This window comes from Oncorhynchus tshawytscha, linkage group LG04, assembly GCF_018296145.1.
Source record: "Oncorhynchus tshawytscha isolate Ot180627B linkage group LG04, Otsh_v2.0, whole genome shotgun sequence".
In the NCBI taxonomy this organism is placed as follows: domain Eukaryota; kingdom Metazoa; phylum Chordata; class Actinopteri; order Salmoniformes; family Salmonidae; genus Oncorhynchus; species Oncorhynchus tshawytscha.
Genome location: NC_056432.1, coordinates 15,957,471 through 15,978,617, shown reverse-complemented (window position 1 = coordinate 15,978,617; position 21,147 = coordinate 15,957,471). Strand labels below are relative to the sequence as shown.

Below are 21,147 nucleotides of genomic sequence, written 5' to 3'. Positions count from 1 at the left end.
ATCATAATGATAACCATTGGCAGAGTTTGAATACATCCACACACGTTAACATAACAGATTAGCTTAATGCTAAACCTTTGGTTAATTTGGCTGCATTTGCTGCCATCAACGGCTTAAACCTGGCAAGAATCCAGCTCTCTCGTCATAGCTCTCTCGCTCTCTCTCTTGCTAACTATCAGAGCCCAGTCAAATCGAGTTAGCTAGTAAAATCTGGTTAACCTCTCTTTAGCGTCGACCACACTTTTAATTCAGAGCCTCATTTCATCAGCACCACGTTCCTGACCGCGGCACTGATCCGTATCTGGCAGGGTCAGCCCGGATCAGGATAATGGCCCAGTTTTTGGGCCATAGGATGTGGGTATGTGATGAGGAGAGGAGTCACTGACACTCCTGACACTCCTTCACTGTGACATGTGTGTTCAGAGGTCCCCACACCCTGTCGTCCCCCTCTGTGTCACTTCGGCTGTCACTGGGGGTGGAGTGTGTGACAGTGTATCCCTGTTTGTGCTCCCATGGAGTGGGGTGGAGGGGGTGGCAGGGGCCATGTCCTGGCTGCCAGTCACTCCATACAGGGTTGGGCCTGATGGAAACACACACACACTCCCCCACCTCCACCATATCATCCTCTCTTCACCACCTCGCCTCCTGCCCCAAGTCACTCTGTGATAGGTCTACTCTCAGGCTCTCCCATTACTCAAAGTCCACCTCAGCTGGTGACCAAATATGTGCATGACCAGACACGTGCCCAAAGACAACAAGGACGGACATACACAAGTGCACGAGTGAGCTCACGCACGCACACACACCGTTATCTCACCGAAAGCCCGTTGGCTACCGCACCAGTCCATTTCCATTGGAGAAAAATGTCGTAGTGAGATACATTCAGGGAGCACATGAAGGAGAGATACTTATTCTCTCTGATGTTGATACTCTCTCTACTGTTGCCTTAGGGCACCTTCACCTCAGCAGGGACTAATAGCAAATCAAAGCATAAAGGGGCTCATATAAGGCTTTAAGGCTATGCAATAAGCACTGGTTTAACTCACCGTGACACACAACAAGCACGACTACTGTCAAACCTTCAGCCTACAACTCATACAACATTCTTTTGATACAGCCATGGCTTCCATACAGTATGTATATGTATACAAATTAACTTCACATCCACCACAATGGCTTTAGAATGAAGAAGAATATCTTGCCTCAGCATTCTGTAAATTCCTTTGAGACATGACCAATGCAAAAGTCACAACACTAAACCTGAGCTGATTTGGCTGATAATTGTTAAAGCATGGGCGTATAGGATGTACACATTGGAGCTTTATTTACACTTAATTAGTGAGGGAAATTAATGTATTTCTGATTAATCTCGATTTTCCTGTTTCATATTTGGCTAATTACTGTGATAAAGACACAGGCACAACGGTGTCGGCCAGGTCACCCACGATACAAGTCAGTATTCGACATCCTTTCATGTCTGAGGATGGTGGGAGATGACGTGGAAACGGTTCACTAGGGGCAACAGTGAGCGTTGTTACCTTCAAGTAGGTTTGTGTTTTGCTAGGGCGTTGTGGACGGGCATGGTGGATGGGTGTAAGCATCTGCCTCTGGTTAATGCTTAAACTTAACCTTAAACATTTCAAAATTTGATGTTTGGAAGAACTTCTAAATGTGAAGTTTGAGAAACACGGATGAACGTCTAATTCTGATGTGAGACTGTGTGAGCTAGTTGAATGTATATCTGTCTCTTGTGCGAAAGATTGCATGTTTGAATCCAGTGACAGAATGTTGTTTTAGAGATTTTTCTTTTAAGCCTAAACTTAACCCTAACCTTAAGATTTGGTAGTTAATGCCTAAACTTAACCCTAACCTTAAAAATGTGGAGTTATTGCCTAAATGTATTAACCTGAAACACTTTGAAATTTGACATTTGTAAGAACTTTGAAATTGAAAGTTTAAGAAGCACGGATGAACGTCCAATTTTGACATGAGTGTGAGAGCTAGTTTGATGTGTATCTGTCTCTTAATGCTGTATTGTTCTAATGCTGTATTTTAGCTTTACTCCTCTTTATAAATACATTGTGGGTGGGTGGATATTTGTATAACACCTATGTGTAAAGATGTGTAAATATGTACATGCACATATGTGATCAATGGTGATTAATTCAAGCATACCACCACAAATACTGGTAACTAGGGTTGTAGAATTCGGGGAACATTCAATAAATTCCCTGGTCTTCCCAAAATCCCGGTTGAAGGATTAACAGAATTTAATGAAAAAATTGGGAATTTATTGATAGTTCCCGGAATTTTGCAACCATAATGCTAACACACATTGTCTTACATCCTGTTCATTGAGTTAACAGAAGTAGCTCCAACCTGAATCAATGCAAATACCACAATCAATTATAGTCTTTAAAATAACTGGAGGCTACTGAAGCTGCAGGTGTGAGTCATGCATGCAGAGAGACAGCGTCAGGTGGCCTGTGAGTCTCAACAACAAGAGTGGGTGGAAGAGGAGCAGAGGGTAGATAGTTACAGTGTCCGGGAGGCTCCAAGGCCTTGGTGTAGGTGTAAGTCTCTGAGCGTGTGTGTCTGTGTGTGTGTGTGTGTGTGTGTGTGTGTGTGTGTGTGCGCGCGCGTGTGCTCGTGTGTGTGTGTGTTTGTGTGTGTTGAATTAAGCGAGCTGCAGGGTCTGAGTGTAGGTGTGGTACCCTAACTCTTCTCTGATAACTGCGTAGGTTGTGTTAAATACACTTCAGCCACATCCCACAGCCACTTTACCATACAAGATTTAGCCTGAGGGGCCTCTTTCTCTGACTCTCCCCCCATCTCTCTCCCTCCTTCACCTCATTTTCAAACACGTACATTTCCTCTGAAGGAGGATGCCTAACCCCTTTCAATAGTACATCTTTCCTTTCCTCACTTTATTTTGCAATACAGTATGTTGCATTCCTTTGCAGCCTAGTGCCATTGTGAAAAATACATGAATCCACTAAATGGAGGAAACATCCTCTAGTGGGATTGTCTATTATTTACAGTATTATCACGCCAAAGGTAAAGCTAGTTAATATCCAATTATTTATAAGATGTCCATCCAAATAATGTCTAGTGAAATGAAACTAACTTCAATGTATTTCCTAACAGCATAATTAAGATGTTGGTTAATAATTAGTAATGATGTGATCAAACTATTACAAAAGCACACACAGACAAATCATAGTCCCATTACATGTTTTGATTATAATTCACATTATTCATATTGATCCAGCAATTGAGATGTAGGCCAATGTTAGGCCAATGTTAGGCCAATGTTAGGTCAATGTTAGGCCAATGTTAGGCCAATGCACATCGGCTTCTGTTGTTGGAATAGGGAAGGAGCTATTTAATTGTTGAAAATGTTCACTCGTAGGCTACTGCACAAATTACCAGGTTTTTCATAATAGCATTTTAACTCTGCATATTATCAATTCAGATACACATTGTAGTAATGCATGAAATAACTGGTATGATTTAATCATTTTGTAAAAGCTATTTTAGCATTTAAATTGATGAGTGATGCAACATAAAATTCAAAAACAAAGATTGTGTGCAATAAAGGGAGAGGTCTGCTATAGCACAGAATGTGATGGATGTGATCAGCAAACAGAATAAGGTGGTTTTGATCAGGAATTTCCCCGGGATAATTGTCAGGATTCACTGTTTGGAAGATGACTGACAAAAGGAACAATTTGACACTGGTATTTGATGGGGAAACATGAATATCTGTCAAACCTCCGTCAAACAAAGAAATGTAATATTTATGGATTTTTGAGGAATCTCTCTCTAGACAGATATAAATACACACACACACACACACACACACACACACACACACACACACACACACACACACACACACACACATCCTTGTTAATAGCCACATTATTGTTATTTTATTGTGTATTTGTTTTTCCTTTAGTTTATTTAGCAAATGTTAATTTGTTGGTGAAGAGCTTCTAAGTAAGCATTTGACTGTTTTACTATTGTATTCGGTGCATGTGACAAGTAAAATGTTATTTGATATTGATTCAGATATTCACAAATATGCTAAATGCGAATTTTCTGCATAAATGTATTAACATGTAAAAATGCTTGTTTACATAACAATGACAAGTGTCCTCTAAAGTCTCCTCATAACGTGAGTTTCATCAAAGCAATACCATATGGTGTCTAAGATCATCCTAATTCTGATCCTAATGGAGGCAAATACAAAAATCACACATTTCCCTGAAATTAAATTGAAAGGATGCAGCCACTGAATATAATCTCCAGTATGTATTCAGATTCAGATCCTTCTCTATTCCCTTTAGTGGCAAAGAGAGAAAAACACACCAGAACCTGAACAGTCTTCAGTTGAGTTAGATGAATGACAATTTGCAAATGTTGCTAATTTTACAGTATCAGCCCAACTGGAGAGCTGCTCACTTTCAGAAATCATTCATTACAGAAGCTGATTAAAATGTATAAATTAAATATGAAATCACTTTTTAGATTTTTTCCTATATATGGCAACCAATGACAACCCCTATGGTAAATCTTATCAAATTAAAGCTCAGCAATCTTTTACCCTTGGTTTCACTTATTCATCGCTATTTCCTAAACTTGCACTTTCTCTTGGTATCCAGCAAACAATGAACGTGTGCATTTGAGAGTGTTGCATAAAAACACAGGATTACAAAAATACTAATTGAGCCGACGGATTCATTTTTTCATTTTTTAAAATGTATTTACAGACAAATTAAAGTCTTCCTGTGAATTTGTTATTTTATTTTTCAGGCTATATACACCCCGTTGTCTTTAGAAACATTGTGTGTGACATTGGATTGTGAGAAATGATCTACATAATAATGAAAAATAATTATATATATATATATCTAAAAGAAAGAAACTACAGTGAGATCTTTAATTCCTCTTTTCCTGAGCGGGGGGTGGGGGTAATTCTTGTTTGGGGGGTTCTGGCACAGGGTTTTTGTTGGTTTTAGTTTTTCACCCTCAATCAATACCTAACAGGAAGTACATTAATCATGTTTTTCATGTGGCGGTACAAGAGGTGGGCCGGAGTATTGTCCACATGTGAAAGGCTGGCCGGAGGGCCGTCCTCTGGCGTTTCTTTACATTCACCTGCTGGGCCCTATTCGGAGAGAAAGGGACAGGGGAAATGAATAAAGACCACAGGCAAAAGGGTCCGTTAGACGGGACTGTGGTTTAATGAAGGGCTACTTGTAATCTCCATAGTGGCTCACAGTGCTGGCTGTTTGTACATCTATGAAAGCTTCCCTCTCTCTTTCCCATGGCTATTCAGACCCACAGAGGACCTGAGACAAGACCAACAGGGCTGCCCATAACATAGCTATGAGCTAATGATATGCTACTCTAATGTGTGGAAGAGAGAGAGAGAGAGAGAGAGAGAGAGTGAGAGGGGTGGGGGTCTAGGGGGAGTGAGAGAGAGATCAACAATGGTGAATTGACAAATAGAAAGACATATTTCTGATCAAAAGTGTCAAACCTATTCTTATCATACTGTGATTCTTTAACATAAATATTTGTAGGTTTTCATGATTCATAGCAGACATATGGATTGATATAAGCTATAAGCTTCCTAATTTCTGCATGGTCATTATTAACTTCTATGTTATCCATAACCATATACACCCCACACTGGAGAAATCTTCCAGTAAAAGTTGACAAATGCGTCCTTGCATTCCTTTACAAAGAGTATTGTCTAAAGCATCAGGCACCCACACAATAGTACTGTGACACCATCTAGTGGTTATGAAATGTAATGTAGTTATCACTAACGCTGGGTGACATTTGCCTTTGTGGAGGTGCATTATCACACATGCACACACAAACAACAGAAGGTTGGTGGCACCTTAATTGGGGAGGACAGGCTTGTGGTAATGGCCGCAGTGGAATGTGGTGGAATGGTATCAAATACATCAAACACATGGTTTCCATCTGTTTGATGTCATTCCATTTGCGCCATTCCAGCCATTATTATGAGCTGTCCTCCCCTCAGCATCCTCCACTGACACAAACACACAGACACTTGTAATGAATTACTGACTGGCTGAATACCCGTGGCACGAGGTGGTTGGAGTTGTCAGCAAAGCAGCATGACAGAAATATGATGCCAAGTTTTCAAACTACCGGCAGTTTCTTTGAGAAGATATATAAAGCGATCTGTGCATTTGAACAACACCATATATACACTTATTTCAGTTTTGAACAGATTCGTCATGAATGAACTAGTGCACCTGAGAGACGCAACAAGTATGTAGATGCAAGATTTGAAAACACATGATCTAACTTATATTCAGTGCTGTGAGACAGTATTTCCCCCCTTCCTGATTTCTTATTCTTTTTGCACATTTGTCACACTTAAATGTTTCAGATCATCAAACAAATTTTAATATTACACAAAGATAACCCAAGTAAACACAAAATGCAGTTTTTAAGTGATCATTTTATTTATTAAGGGAAAAAGCTATCCAAACCTTCATGGCCCTATGTGAAAAAGTAATTGCCCCCTGAACCAATAACTGGTTGTGCCACCCTCAGCAAAAACAACTGCAATCAAGCATTTGCGATAACTGGCAATGAGTCTTTCACATTGCTGTGGAAGAATTTTGGCCCACTATTCTTTGCAGAATTGTTTTAATTCAGCCATATTGGAGGGTTTTCGAGCTGATGGCCGGACATTCTCCTTCAGGATTTTTTGGTAGAGAGCAGAATTCATGGTTCCATCAATCACACCAAGTCATCCAGGTCCTGAAGCAGCAAAGCAGCCCCAGACCATCCCACTACCACCACCATATTTGACTGTTGGTATGTTCTTTTTCTGAAATGCTGTGTTACTTTTACGCCAGATGTAACGGGACGCACACCTTCCAAACAGTTCAACTTTTGTCTTGTCAGTCCACAGAATATTTTGCCAAAAGTCTTGGGGATCATCAAGAAGTTTTTTTGCCAAAAGTGAGACAAACCTTTATGTTCTTTTTGGTCAGCAGTGGTTTTTGCCTTGGAACTCTGCCATGGATGCCATTTTTACCCAGTCTCTTTCTTAAGGTTGAGTCATGAACACTGACCTTAACTGAGGCGAGTGAGGCCTGCAGTTCTTTAGATGTTGTTGTGGGTTCTTTTGTGACCTCTTGGATGAGTTGTCGCTGCGCTCTTGGGGTAATTTTGGTAGGCCGGCCACTCCTGGGAAGGTTCACCACTGTTCCAAATTTTCTCCATTTGTGGATAATGGCTCTCACCGTGGTTTGCTGGAGTCCCAAAGCTTTAGAAATGGCTTCGTAACCCTTTCCAGACTGATAGATGTCAATTACTTTGTTTCTCATCTGTTCCTGAATTTCTTTGGATCGCGGCATGATGTCTTGCTTTTTGAGATGTTTTGGCCTACTTCACTTTGTCAGACAGGTTCTATTTAAGTGATTTCTTGATCTGGCAGTAATCAGGCCTGGGTGTGGCTAGTGAAATTAAACTCAACTTTCCAAAAAATGTGATTAACCACAGTAAATTCATGATTTAACAAGGGGGGGGCAATTACTTTGTCACATAAGGCCATGAAGGTTCGGATAGCTTTTTTCCCTTAATAAATAAAATGATCCCTTAACAACTGCATTTTGTGTTTACTTGGGTTATCTTTGTGTAATATTAAAATTTGTTTTATGATTTGAAACATTTAAGTGTGACAAATGTGCAAAAAGAAAAATAAATCAGGAAGGGGGGAAATACTGTCTCACAGCACTGTATATAGCTAGCTAACATAGTGTCACAAAGCATGATGCACAAGCCAGTTAACTTTCATTCTGTAATAACTTCATATTTCTGTGTCAGACACTAGTTTAGAAAGACGTGAAATTGGCATGGGAGCTAACTAGCTAGCAAGCTACCAGCTAGCTATACCTAGTTTCTTATCAAATGTGGATAAATGATTCACTTGACCAAAAAATCTACCAAACTATTTCTCAATGTTTCTCAAAATTACTGTAGCTGGCTAGTTAATTTGATCATGATAAAATTGGCCATGCTTTTTTGTCCTACCAGCTCCCCAAGAAGGTTCTAGCTAGTGTAACCCTCTGTCCTTCGAGTCTTGTTGGGTGTATACTGAACAAAAATATAAACGCAACATGTAAAGTGTTGGTCCCATGTTTCATGAGCTGAAATAAAAGATTCCAGAAATGTTCCATAAGCACAAAAAGCTTATTTCTCTCACATTTACACACAAATTTGTTTACATTCCAGTTAGTGAGCATTTCTCATTTGCCAAGATAATCCATCCACCTGACAGGTGTGGCATATCATGAAGCTGATTAAACAGCATTATCATTACACATGTGCACCTTGTGCTGGGGACAATAAAAGGCCACTCCAACATGTGCAGTTTTGTCACACAACACAATGCCACAGATGTCTCACGTCTTGAGGGAGCGTAAAATTTGCATGCTGACTCCAGGAAAGTCCACTAGAGCTGTTGCCAGAAAATGTCATGTTAATTTCTCTACCATTTCTCAACGTTGTTTTAGAGAATTTGGCAATATGTCCGACCGGCCTCACAACCGCAGATCACGTGAACCACGACAACCCAGGACTTCCACATCTGGCTTCCTCACCTGCGGGATCATCTGAGACCAGCCATCTGGACAGCTAATCAAACTGTGAGTTTGCACAACGGAAGAATTGTTCCACAAACAGTTAGAAACCGTCTCAGGGAAGCTCATTTACGTGCTCGTCGTCCTCACCAGGGTCTTGACCTGACTGCAGTTCGGCCTCACAACCGACTTCAGTTGGCAAATGCTCACCTTGATGGCCAATAGCACGCTGGAGAAGTGTGCTCTTCACGGATGAATCCCGGTTTCAATTGTGCCAGGCAGATGGCAGACAATGTTCATGGCATCGCGTGGGCGAGCGGTTTGCTGATGTCACCATTGTGATCAGAGTGCCCCTTGGTGGTTGTAGGGTTATGGCAAGGGCAGGCATGAGCTACAGAAAACGAACACAGTTCGTTCGTTTGGCAATTTGAATGCACAGCGATACCGTGACGAGATCCATTCATCCGCCATCATCACATCATGTGTCAGCATGATAATGCACGGCCCAATGTTGCAAGGATCTGTAAACAATTCCTAGAAGCTGAACATTTTCCAGGTCTTCCTTGGCCTGCATACTCACCAGACATGTCACCCATTGAGCATGTGTGGGATGCTCTGGATGAACGTGTGCGACAGCGTGTTCCAGTACCCGCCAATATCCAGCAACTTCGCACGGCCATTGAAGAGGAGATGAACAGCCTGATCATCTCTATGCGAAGGAGATATGTTGCACTATATGGGGCAAATGGTGGTCACAGTTTTCTGATCCATGCCCATACCTTTTTTTAAGGTATCCCAAATCAAATCAAAGTTTATTTGTCAAGTGCGCCGAATACAACAGGTGCAGTAGACTTTACAGTGAACTGCTTACTTACAGGCTCTAACCAATAGTGCAAAAAAGGTGTTAGGTGAACAATAGGTAAGTAAAGAAATAAAACAACAGTAAAAGGACAGGCTATATACAGTAGCGAGGCTATAAAAGTAGCGAGGCTACATACAGACACCGGTTAGTCAGGCTGATTGTAGATATGGTTAAAGTGACTGTGCATATATGATGAACAGAGAGTAGCAGTAGCGTAAAAGAGGGGTTGGCGGGTGGTGGGTGGCGGGACACAATGCAGATAGCCCAAGTTAGCCAATGTGACGGGAACACTGTTTGATAGGCCCAATTGAGGTAGTATGTACATGAATGTATAGTTAAAGTGACACTGCATATCTGTGACCAACAGATGCATGTCGCTATTCCCAGTCGTGAAATCCATAGATTAGGGCCTAATGAATTTATTTAAATTGACTGATTTCCTTATAGGAACTGTAACTCAGTAAAATCTGAAATTGTTACATGTTGCGTTTATATTTTTGTTCCGTGTAGTTGTCTGGTTTATCAGGTCCTAGGCTCCCATGACTGTTATGATTATTTATTTACAAGTTAATTACAATTATGTTTTTGCTTTCACGCCATCTGTACCTAATAGAGCAGATCTAGTCTGACATGCGGAAGTGGCGTCTGGCGCAAGACACTCATTGGGAGGGAGACTAGAGCAGACCCAGAAGTTCTGACTGAATGGACGCACAATTGAGCACCCAAGGATGATCCATTTACTTTGTGCTGTTATAATTTATACTATGAAATCCTGCGATTTCATTGGGGCAGTTCCTCCTCATAGCAAATAGCTGGCAAAACAATCCAAGCAATGTTCGCAAGATATGCTATGCACCCACAGAGGCAGAGTTGCTGCTGCTGACTGTCACTGACGGGCAGAGTAGTAACCAAAAAAATTTAACAGGAAATTGTACACATTTACCACACTTTTATGAGCATTTAAAACATAATCTATGAATTACATACATGCAGTAACCAAAAAAGTGTTAAACAAATCTAAATATATTTGTTATTCTTCAAAGTAGCCACCCTTTACCTTGATGACAGCTTTGAACAGTCTTGACATTCTCTCAACCAGCTTCACCTGGAATGCTTTTCCAACAGTCTTGAAGGAGTTCCCACATATGCTGAGCACTTGTTGGCTGCTTTTCCTTCCCTCTGCGGTCCAACTCATCCTAAACCATCTCAATTGGGTTAAGGTCGGGTGATTGTGGAGGCCAGGTGATCAGATGCAGCACTTCATCACTCTCCTTCTTCAGCCTGGATGTCTGTGCTGGTTAAGTGTGCTTTGAATTCTAAATAAATCACAAACAGTGTCACCAGCAAACCATCCTCACACCATCAGACCAAAGGACAGACTTCCACCGGTCTAATGTCCATTGCTCGTGTTTCTTGGCCCAAGCAAGTCTCTTCTTATTATTGGTGTCCTTTAGTAGTGTTTTTTTTGCAGCAAGTCAACCTTGAAGGCCTCATTCACGCAGTCTCTTCTTAACAGTTGATGTTGAGATGTGTCTGTTACTTGAACTATGTGATGCATTGATTTGGGCTGCAATCTGAGGTGCAGTTAATTCTAATGAATTTATCCTCTGTAGTAGAGGTAACTCTGGGTCTTCCTTTCCTGTGGTGGTCCTCAATAGAGAGTTTCATCATAGTGCTTGATGGTTTTTGAGACTGCATTTGAAGAAACTTCCAAAGTTCTTGACATTTTCCAGATTGATTGACCTTCATGTCTTAAAGTAATGCTGGACTGTTGTTTCTCATTGCTTATTTGAGCTGTTCTTGCAATAATATGGACTTGGTCTTTTACCAAATAGGGCAATCTTCTGTATACCACCCCTACCTTGTCACAACACAAGTGATTGGCTGAAACACATTAAGAAGGAAAGAAATTCCACAAATTAACAAGACACACCTGTCAATTGAAATGCATTCCAGGTGTGTACCTCATGAAGCTGGTTGAGAGAATGCCAAGAGTGTGCAAAGCTGTCATCAAGATAGAGGGTGGCTATTTGGAAGAATCTCAAATATAAAATACATTTTGATTTGGTTACTACATGATTCCATGTGTTATTCATAGTTTTGATGTCCTCACTGTTATTCTAAAATGTAGAAAATAGTAAAAAATAAAGAAAAACCCTTGATTGAGTAGGTGTGACCAAACTTTTGATTGGTACTGTATATATATTTTTTAACCCCTAGTGTCGATGTCCGCCTCAGAGAAAATCGAATTAGCATAATAAGAACATCCACATTGAAATCGTCTGTTTAAAATATAAATATTGTATCCGTAAGGGCTCAATCTCTGGCTGCTCAATCCACCGCATCCGCCAATGTCAGACCATGAGACTTCCCGAAATTCGGTCTTCTCAGGAGAAAGTATGTTGTGTCCGAACGGTTTGACCTACAAACTATGCATGACCACTATATTGAAAGATGAGACTCTCACGAAAACGTACATGCCGGTTGTTTTGATCTAGGACGCTCGCTGAAGCTTCACAAGACCAGCCGGTACCAGTTTAAAAACATATGTAAGTATATATGGAAATATTTTAGTGTGAAAATAATGTGTTCAATATTTGGAAAAAAAATGATAATTATAATTTCCTGATATTTCTTATATATATCTCAGATATAGTACACACTTCAAAACAAACTTCCTATAGGCTAATAGCAGTAAGGCCAAATTCAATATTTCATCAAATAATTTATGTTTTATTTTTTATCCCGTAATGGTGTCTGTCGTAAGATTCTAAATCAAATAGCTAAATGTCTTTGGTATGACCACCTTAAAACAATTCACCAATCACAAGTGTGGCAATGCCCCAGTGGGCGGGCACTACTTACAGAATCAAATAGCATACCATTTAAGGGAAAAACGCTCCTCAATACGCAGAAACACAATGCCTTTGCTATTGAGCGTGCACGTGGTGTGAGAAAGAGTACTGCCTAACTTCATGTATCAATGTAGCCTACAAAATGCAGAAATAATGTGTAACATACATTTTTCTAAATGTAGTAGTAGGCCAATAACAACAGAATTTTCTCAAATATGGTCAAATCAATCTGTGATACCTTGGAATTGTTTGAACCAAATCAAGCAATTAAGCAGAGCATTGTTGAATTGGACTTTAAGAGGACATTATAGAATTGGTGGACCCATTAGTGTCATAGGTTAAATCAAATTGTCTTTGTAGTTAGTGAAAGGGATAGGCCTACTTGCAAAGCCTACAATAATATGGCATATGCACATACCTTATTTTATTTAAATCATTAATTCATTAATTTATTCCCTCATTCCCAGATGATCGGAACAAAAATGATGACAATTATGCTTCAGTGTGCTCTTTTTGGAAATTAATATCATTCTAAATCCCTGCATGAGCAACAGACCTCAGATAGAAGCATTCAATTAAAAACGGATCTAATAAAATATGCATTGTATTATATGCCAGTTTAATAGACCATATGCTTAACTTGGTCCCAGGATATCATATGCTGTTGTTTAACTTGTCTCAGTCACGTCAAACTCTGATCTTTTTAGGTGTTCACTAAAAGGTTAGGACTTGCATTTGCAACATTTATCAAATAAAATTGCCAAACTTCTAGGGTTTTTAAACAATTCAAGTGTTCTATAAACGTAGCATTTGTCAGGGGAAACAGGGAACTGGTGACTTTGATGGCTGATTCTTTTTGTTGAAGTCCCTGGAAGCCTTCATACGTGTTCAGTGGGAAATCGTCACTGACCATTTAATGCTTTCAGATGTGAGGGAGAGGTTATTTTCAGATGTGAGGGAGAGGTTATTTCCAGATGTGTGTGAAAAACAATTATGTGATTATAGTGCAGCACTTTAGCCAATCAACACCCAGCTTCTAAACATAGAATAAAAAATGTGACTAGAGACTCGGGGTAGTCTATACCCTCCATATACAATATAAGAAAATACTGTAACCTAAATATTGAAAACAAATGCATGTATGTCATGTCTTAGATTAGCCTAACTATTTAAAACTGATAGTATTAGGACACGCCTAATACTAGTCTTTTATTTTTTGCAAAAATAAATCTAAGCTTCACCACATGGAATGCAGCAATTACAATATCAGACAGAAGTACCCTACACTACAGACCAGTGGAGGCTGGTGGGAGGAGCAAAAGGAGGACGGGCTCATTGTAATGGCTGGAATGGAATTAATGGAACGCTATCAAACAGATCAAACATTTGGAAACCACATGTTTGACTCCGTTCCATTAATTACATTCCAGTCATTACAATGAGGCCATCCTCCTATAGCTCCTCCCACCAGCCTCCACTGCTAAAGACACATGGAACACATATGGCTTGTTAATTGCCGTGAATTTGAAGTATTGATATGTCATAGCAATAAGGCTATACAAATGATTCTCATGACAATTCAAATAAGGATAACAAAATGTAGCTCTAACAAAAGGTTTTGCTTTATATTAATATGCGTGTAGATATGCAGATAAGGATGATGTCAGGATAAGCCTGCCGCAGACCTACTCTACCTGGCATAGGTGGGGGATCAATCATCGCTATGCGTTATTAATAGGCTAATCAGGTACTGTAATTAATCAACCAAACAATCTCTTAACACAGAAACTGCTCTATTCGAACACTTGCATACCGAGGTTTTCAAATAATATATTTCTGAATAGATTTTCTCTGCACTTGGATATGCCCTTCACGGTTCGGCTATTCCTATTGTCTTCAAGCCAAGTATCCTATATCCTGACTCAATCTCCATTCCAGTACTAGCTACTCATCTACAAGAGGATCCTAAAGTTGCCTACATTTATTTTGAATCAAAATAGTGAAGAAAACCTCCAAACTAAACCACAAGGAAAAGGACATAGGTTGCATAGCCTACCTATACTCTATCTTCATTCAGTCAACCTTGTGGCTCTTCCCAATGGATCCTCTCCATCTCTCCATATCTCGCACACGCACACACACGCACGCACACACACACACACACACACACACACACACGCACACACACACACACACACACACACACACAAAGAACACTGCACAAGCAGGTCGTACATTACTCAAGCAGTAGGCTTGGGCGGTATACCACCTTTACATTTGTTCACAAACATTATTTTGAGTATGTTTACAAAGACCACATGGTGCAAACATGGTAGCGATCCACTGTTGAGCAGCACAGGAGAGGTGATTAAGTTACTCTTGAAATTCACGACTAATGTGTGCCAGCTAAATACAGTGCCTTGCGAAAGTATTCGGCCCCCTTGAACTTTGCGACCTTTTGCCACATTTCAGGCTTCAAACATAAAGATATAAAACTGTATTTTTTTGTGAAGAATCAACAACAAGTGAGACACAATCATGAAGTGGAACGACATTTATTGGATATTTCAAACTTTTTTAACAAATCAAAAACTGAAAAATTGGGCGTGCAAAATTATCCAGCCCCCTTAAGTTAATACTTTGTAGCGCCACCTTTTGCTGCGATTACAGCTGTAAGTCGCTTGGGGTATGTCTCTATCAGTTTTGCACATCGAGAGACTGAAATTTTTTCCCATTCCTCCTTGCAAAACAGCTCGAGCTCAGTGAGGTTGGATGGAGAGCATTTGTGAACAGCAATTTTCAGTTCTTTCCACAGATTCTAGATTGGATTCAGGTCTGGACTTTGACTTGGCCATTCTATCACCTGGATATGTTTATTTTTGAACCATTCCATTGTAGATTTTGCTTTATGTTTTGGATCATTGTCTTGTTGGAAGACAAATCTCCGTCCCAGTCTCAGGTCTTTTGCAGACTCCATCAGGTTTTCTTCCAGAATGGTCCTGTATTTGGCTCCATCCATCTTCCCATCAATTTTAACCATCTTCCCTGTCCCTGCTGAAGAAAAGCAGGCCCAAACCATGATGCTGCCACCACCATGTTTGACAGTGGGGATGGTGTGTTCAGGGTGATGAGCTGTGTTGCTTTTACGCCAAACATAACGTTTTGCATTGTTGCCAAAAAGTTCAATTTTGGTTTCATCTGACCAGAGCACCTTCTTCCACATGTTTGGTGTGTCTCCCAGGTGGCTTGTGGCAAACTTTAAACGACACTTTTTATGGATATCTTTAAGAAATGGCTTTCTTCTTGCCACTCTTCCATAAAGGCCAGATTTGTGCAATATTCGACTGATTGTTGTCCTATGGACAGTCTCCCACCTCAGCTGTAGATCTCTGCAGTTCATCCAGAGTGATCATGGGCCTCTTGGCTGCATCTCTGATCAGTCTTCTCCTTGTATGAGCTGAAAGTTTAGAGGGACGGCCAGGTCTTGGTAGATTTGCAGTGGTCTGATACTCCTTCCATTTCAATATTATCGCTTGCACAGTGCTCCTTGGGATGTTTAAAGCTTGGGAAATCTTTTTGTATCCAAATCCGGCTTTAAACTTCTTCACAACAGTATCTCGGTCCTGCCTGGTGTGTTCCTTGTTCTTAATGATGCTCTCTGCGCTTTTAACGGACCTCTGAGACTATCACAGTGCAGGTGCATTTATACGGAGACTTGATTACACACAGGTGGATTGTATTTATCATCATTAGTCATTTAGGTCAACATTGGATCATTCAGAGATCCTCACTGAACTTCTGGAGAGAGCACGTCCAATTTTTCAGTTTTTGATTTGTTAAAAAATGTTTGAAATATCCAATAAATGTCGTTCCACTTCATGATTGTGTCCCACTTGTTGTTGATTCTTCACAAAAAAATACAGTTTTATATCTTTATGTTTGAAGCCTGAAATGTGGCAAAAGGTCGCAAAGTTCAAGGGGGCCGAATACTTTCGCAAGGCACTGTATCTTTAAACTATAAGTTTGCTCCAGCTCAGGGCTTCAGCTATGCATTTGGTTTGCTAACTTGCAGATACCGCCCAATCCTATCAAGCAACAGCCTGCATGCATCCAGGTTGTGAAATGGGCTGGCTATTTGGAAAGGTGCGGACATGGCACTTTGATATAAAGGGTCATTTGGGAGACTGTAGGGGCTGCGTACTGTGAAGGATTGGACTGTAGGGGCTGTGTACTGTGAAGGATTGGACTGTAGGGGCTGTGTACTGTGAAGGATTGGACTGCAGGGGCTGTGTACTGTGAAGGATTGGACTGTAGGGGCTGTGTACTGTTAAGGATTGGACTGCAGGGGCTGTGTACTGTGAAGGATTGGACTGCAGGGGCTGTGTACTGTGAAGGATTGGACTGCAGGGGCTGTGTACTGTGAAGGATTGGACTGCAGGGGCTGTGTACTGTGAAGGATTGGACTGCAGGGGCTGTGTACTGTGAAAGATTGGACTGCAGGGGCTGTGTACTGTGAAGGATTGGATTACATCTTTCTCTGCTTTTCACTCGGGAGGAGACAGTGAGTGACAACACAATATGGGTCTTCAGCCTGTGTTCACACACACACACACACACACACACACACACACACACACACACACACACACACACACACACACACACACACACACACAACCTTGAATCACGGTCTCTAACGCAAACATTTCTGGTAGGTCTACAGCTAACATTCACACACGTATGGCTCCATTCAAGAACAAAAGCAGAAACATTGCCATAGCGAATTAGTCTTCCGGGTGAATGTGTTGAAAAATTCCATCCAATAAATTCTCCATTTGTATATCTGAGAGGGGATTCTTGAGTGCACACCAAACCATTGTCAACCAAGGACGACTCTATTAGACTTCTATTAGACTGTGGCCCATGTGATTTCAGCAAACTCTCAAGTCAGTCTTTTGATTGAATCCTGAAATGAGTTGAAATGTGTGAAATATCCTGCCGATAGGTTGACAAGAAAAGGCTGGCTTAGGGCTTCTTAACATTCCCTTTAGGATGTGAAAATAAAAGGCTGGCTTAGGGCTTCTTAACATTCCCTTTAGGATGTGAAAATAAAAGGCTGGCTTAGGGCTTCTTAACATTCCCTTTAGGATGTGAAAATAAAAGGCTGGCTTAGGGCTTCTTAACATTCCCTTTAGGATGTGAAAATAAAAGGCTGGCTTAGGGCTTCTTAACATTCCCTTTAGGATGTGAAAATAAAAGGCTGGCTTAGGGCTTCTTAACATTCCCTTTAGGATGTGAAAATAAAAGACTGGCCTTGGGGTTCTTAACATTCCCTTTAGGATGTGAAAATAAAAGACTGGCTTAGGGCTTCTTAACATTCCCTTTAGGATGTGAAAATAAAAGGCTGGCTTAGGGCTTCTTAACATTCCCTTTAGGATGTGAAAATAAAAGGCTGGCTTAGGGCTTCTTAACATTCCCTTTAGGATGTGAAAATAAAAGACTGGCCTTGGGGTTCTTAGCATTCCCGTTTGGATGTGAAAATAAAAGACTGGCCTTGGGGATCTTAACATTCCCTTTAAGGATGTGCATGCATATTTAATGTGTAGTTAGGGGGTGCATTGAGGTTGTAATTTAATTTAGGACCAGTTAGGTAATAAAGTAATAATTTACTTGTATAAACACTTACTGCAGCCAGAATTCCTGACTCTGACTTCACTCTGTGTGTGTGTGTGTGTGTGTACAGCCTGTGTGCGTGTTCTGTATCGCAATAAATTTAAAGAAATTAAAAGCCAGCTATTAATTCTGCTATTTTGGATGGAGGTATGGATGAATGGATGCATGTGTTTCCAGGGGAGAGGAGTAGGGCTGGTCTCCTGCCTGTTTACTATGCACCTCACACAAAGTCGGCCTGTGTTCCTCATTTAGTTACTGTACAGCTGGGGAGCTGGCACACAACATATGCAAATGTCTCTGTATTTGAATGGAGAGGAGGTAGACACAAAGCTCAATTAGGGAGAGGGGTGGAGGGGGAGCGGTGGCTGTCTGAGGGGGAGGGGAGAGAGGGTGTTTAATGCCAAACTGGCTGGCTGGAGAAACATACACACTCAGACACAGAGATACACATATGCATTACGCACAAACACACAGATACACACAAAAACACACACAATGTTGACAATAACTCAAAGTTAATCTGATATTCAACATAGTGTGTACATTCTCAGACCAATGAGATTGGAGAAAATGTATGTGGAATAACACAACTAAATTAAACATTTTATTCATGCAAATGGGTTTCATGATTGATCAAGCACAGGTGCTTACACTGTAGCAGTGTAATTCCATACAAACACTCTAGTGGTGGTCAGTTCTGCTCTTGGGGGTGCTGTATGCCAATAGTCACCTGACACAACGGGAGCTTCTGACATCACCACAGCCACTCATGGTCACCATGGCAACTACTGCATCAATGGTGGGTGTGGAAATTAAAAAGGGGTGGGTATCATGGGGAGCAATAATTAATATTCACATGAAGGGAATTTAAATAAGGAAAATAAGGAATTAACTGAGTGTGTCTAAGGATTAGGAATTGATACATACTATACACAAAGCATAATTTCATACCAATCTCAAACAAAATGGTATATCATATTCTGCCTCAATGACCACTGCAAATAATTGAATGGCATCCAATAATTCTGAGGAAAATGAAGGACAACCATGTAAACTACAACAACAAACCCAAAGATAGGAACTCATCCTTTCCGTCTGCACTTTCATCATCATTATCATCAACCTGCTCAAATCCTGGTCTTCATCCTCATAATAAATGCAGAATTTATCACTGCCACCACCACAATCATCACCACCATCATCATCACCACCACCATCATCACCATAACCATCATCACCACCTCCACCACCACCATCATCATCCTCACCACCAATACTATCACCATAACCATCATTACCACCACCATCATCATCATCACCACCACCATCATTCCTGTAAAAATTTCCCTCATAATAACCCTAATACTGACGGGGTCCACAACATGAGGCTGATTGGTCAAGTATAGGTAGCTAGTCGACCCTTTGAACATGGTAACCACATTACAGAGGACATGTAGCTTGTTTAGAGAACACTTAGAGCTTCTCCATGCATAAAGAATAAAAAACAGTAGGCTAGTAGTTGACGTGCTCATTTCAATCATATAAAACATATATTCAATTTAAATAGATAGCCTTTAGGCTCTGGTATTCAGTTTTGTGGTATATATAATGCTAGTAAAATATGTGTGAATCAATCATTCGGATAGCAATATACACTACAATCAAATCACGATGACAAGATCACAAAAAGCAGCATCACACTAAAGTACAGCCAACAAGGCACTACCCATTCCCCATTATCATTGCTATGTCGTCAGTTGATACTCAAATTTGTGCTAAAATACTATCTCATTCTCTATGTAAGACTCTGGAACCAGCACTGTCACTGCCTCAAGCTTTTTATATGAATAAATATTTTTACATCATGCAGCACAGGCTAGAGCAATCGCAGTTCATTTCCGACTAAATGAGAGTAACTCAATCAGGGTATTGCTCAGATCATTTGGCTGATGTGGTGATGCCAAAGCAACCCTGCGTGATTTCCCACCACACAGTCTGTCAGAACACATAGATACTGCCTTTAGTCACACAGACAGTAATATGTAGAAGACTCTCGCCCGCTCTCTGTCTGTCTCACACACAGACAAACACACAAACAGTTTTATGGTATAATGCTTGTAAAAATATGTCAATTAATCCCTGTGATAGCTCACACACATACACACACACACACACACACACACACACACACACACACACACACACACACACACACACCTTCCTGTCAGTCAATGTGTGTATTAATGATTTTGTTGCACAAAAATAAGTTACACACAATTATAATGCAAATAGGGAAACTAGGCATCACGATGTTAGCAATAGGAAATTGTATAGATGTATGCTATATGACTTGACACAAAACAGAGAGTAACCTCATCATTGTTGTTTAGTCTGCTAAAATGTCTCAGAATTAAATTCAAATGTTCCTCTAATTTCTCACTGCTGAATCGTGCTTGAATAGGGGTAATGCAACCTAAAGGCATAGCTGCATGTTATCACAAATAGAACAACCACCTAGAAGTGAACACGGACACACGCTTGCGCGGGCGCACATACATGCACGGACATACGCGCAAACACACAATAGACTATAAAACGCTGCTACGGGCTCATCCATAATGCATTGCACTTCATGTTTATGCAATACACAGGGGGGGAAACGAGCAGTGGGTGTAGTAGATACAAGCTCCCTACATATCACGCCATACTAAAACCATATATGTAAATAAAACGCTCAAACGTTAAAGTTTGAATATTTACCGCCGATTGAGAGCGCGTGCAAGAGTGATAAAGATAGAAAAGTGAGTTTCACATAGGCCTACCTGTTAAAGCATTTCCTTTGATTTGGTTTATGCAGGCTTTAAGGCTTCATGATAACACCGCACACAGGATATACAACTGTAGTGCCATGGTGATATGCAAATGATTGGCTCTCGCTGAAGGCAAGTATATTTATTATTCATAAATTACTCATGTTTATGCAAATGATGGTGTACGGAATGACTGAGTAGAGTGGGGGTTGGGTTAACCTTTCATTCTATTATAGTAAACATTTTATTTAAATGGCTGATTTTCCTCTTCAATGCATACCTTTCTCAGATACAATCAAATGAACCAA

General features: G+C 40.5%; 1 long non-coding RNA gene across 1 annotated transcript in view; it reads right to left on the bottom strand.

Moving 5' to 3' along the window:
* LOC112249645 overlaps positions 1-20,928 on the bottom strand; it is a 55,716-nt gene extending 34,788 nt beyond the window's left edge. The window contains exon 1 of the long non-coding RNA XR_002953370.2: positions 20,852-20,928. This is a non-coding gene — a long non-coding RNA (uncharacterized LOC112249645). The remainder of the gene's footprint in view (positions 1-20,851) is intronic.
* Positions 20,929-21,147: the final 219 nt, after the last annotated feature.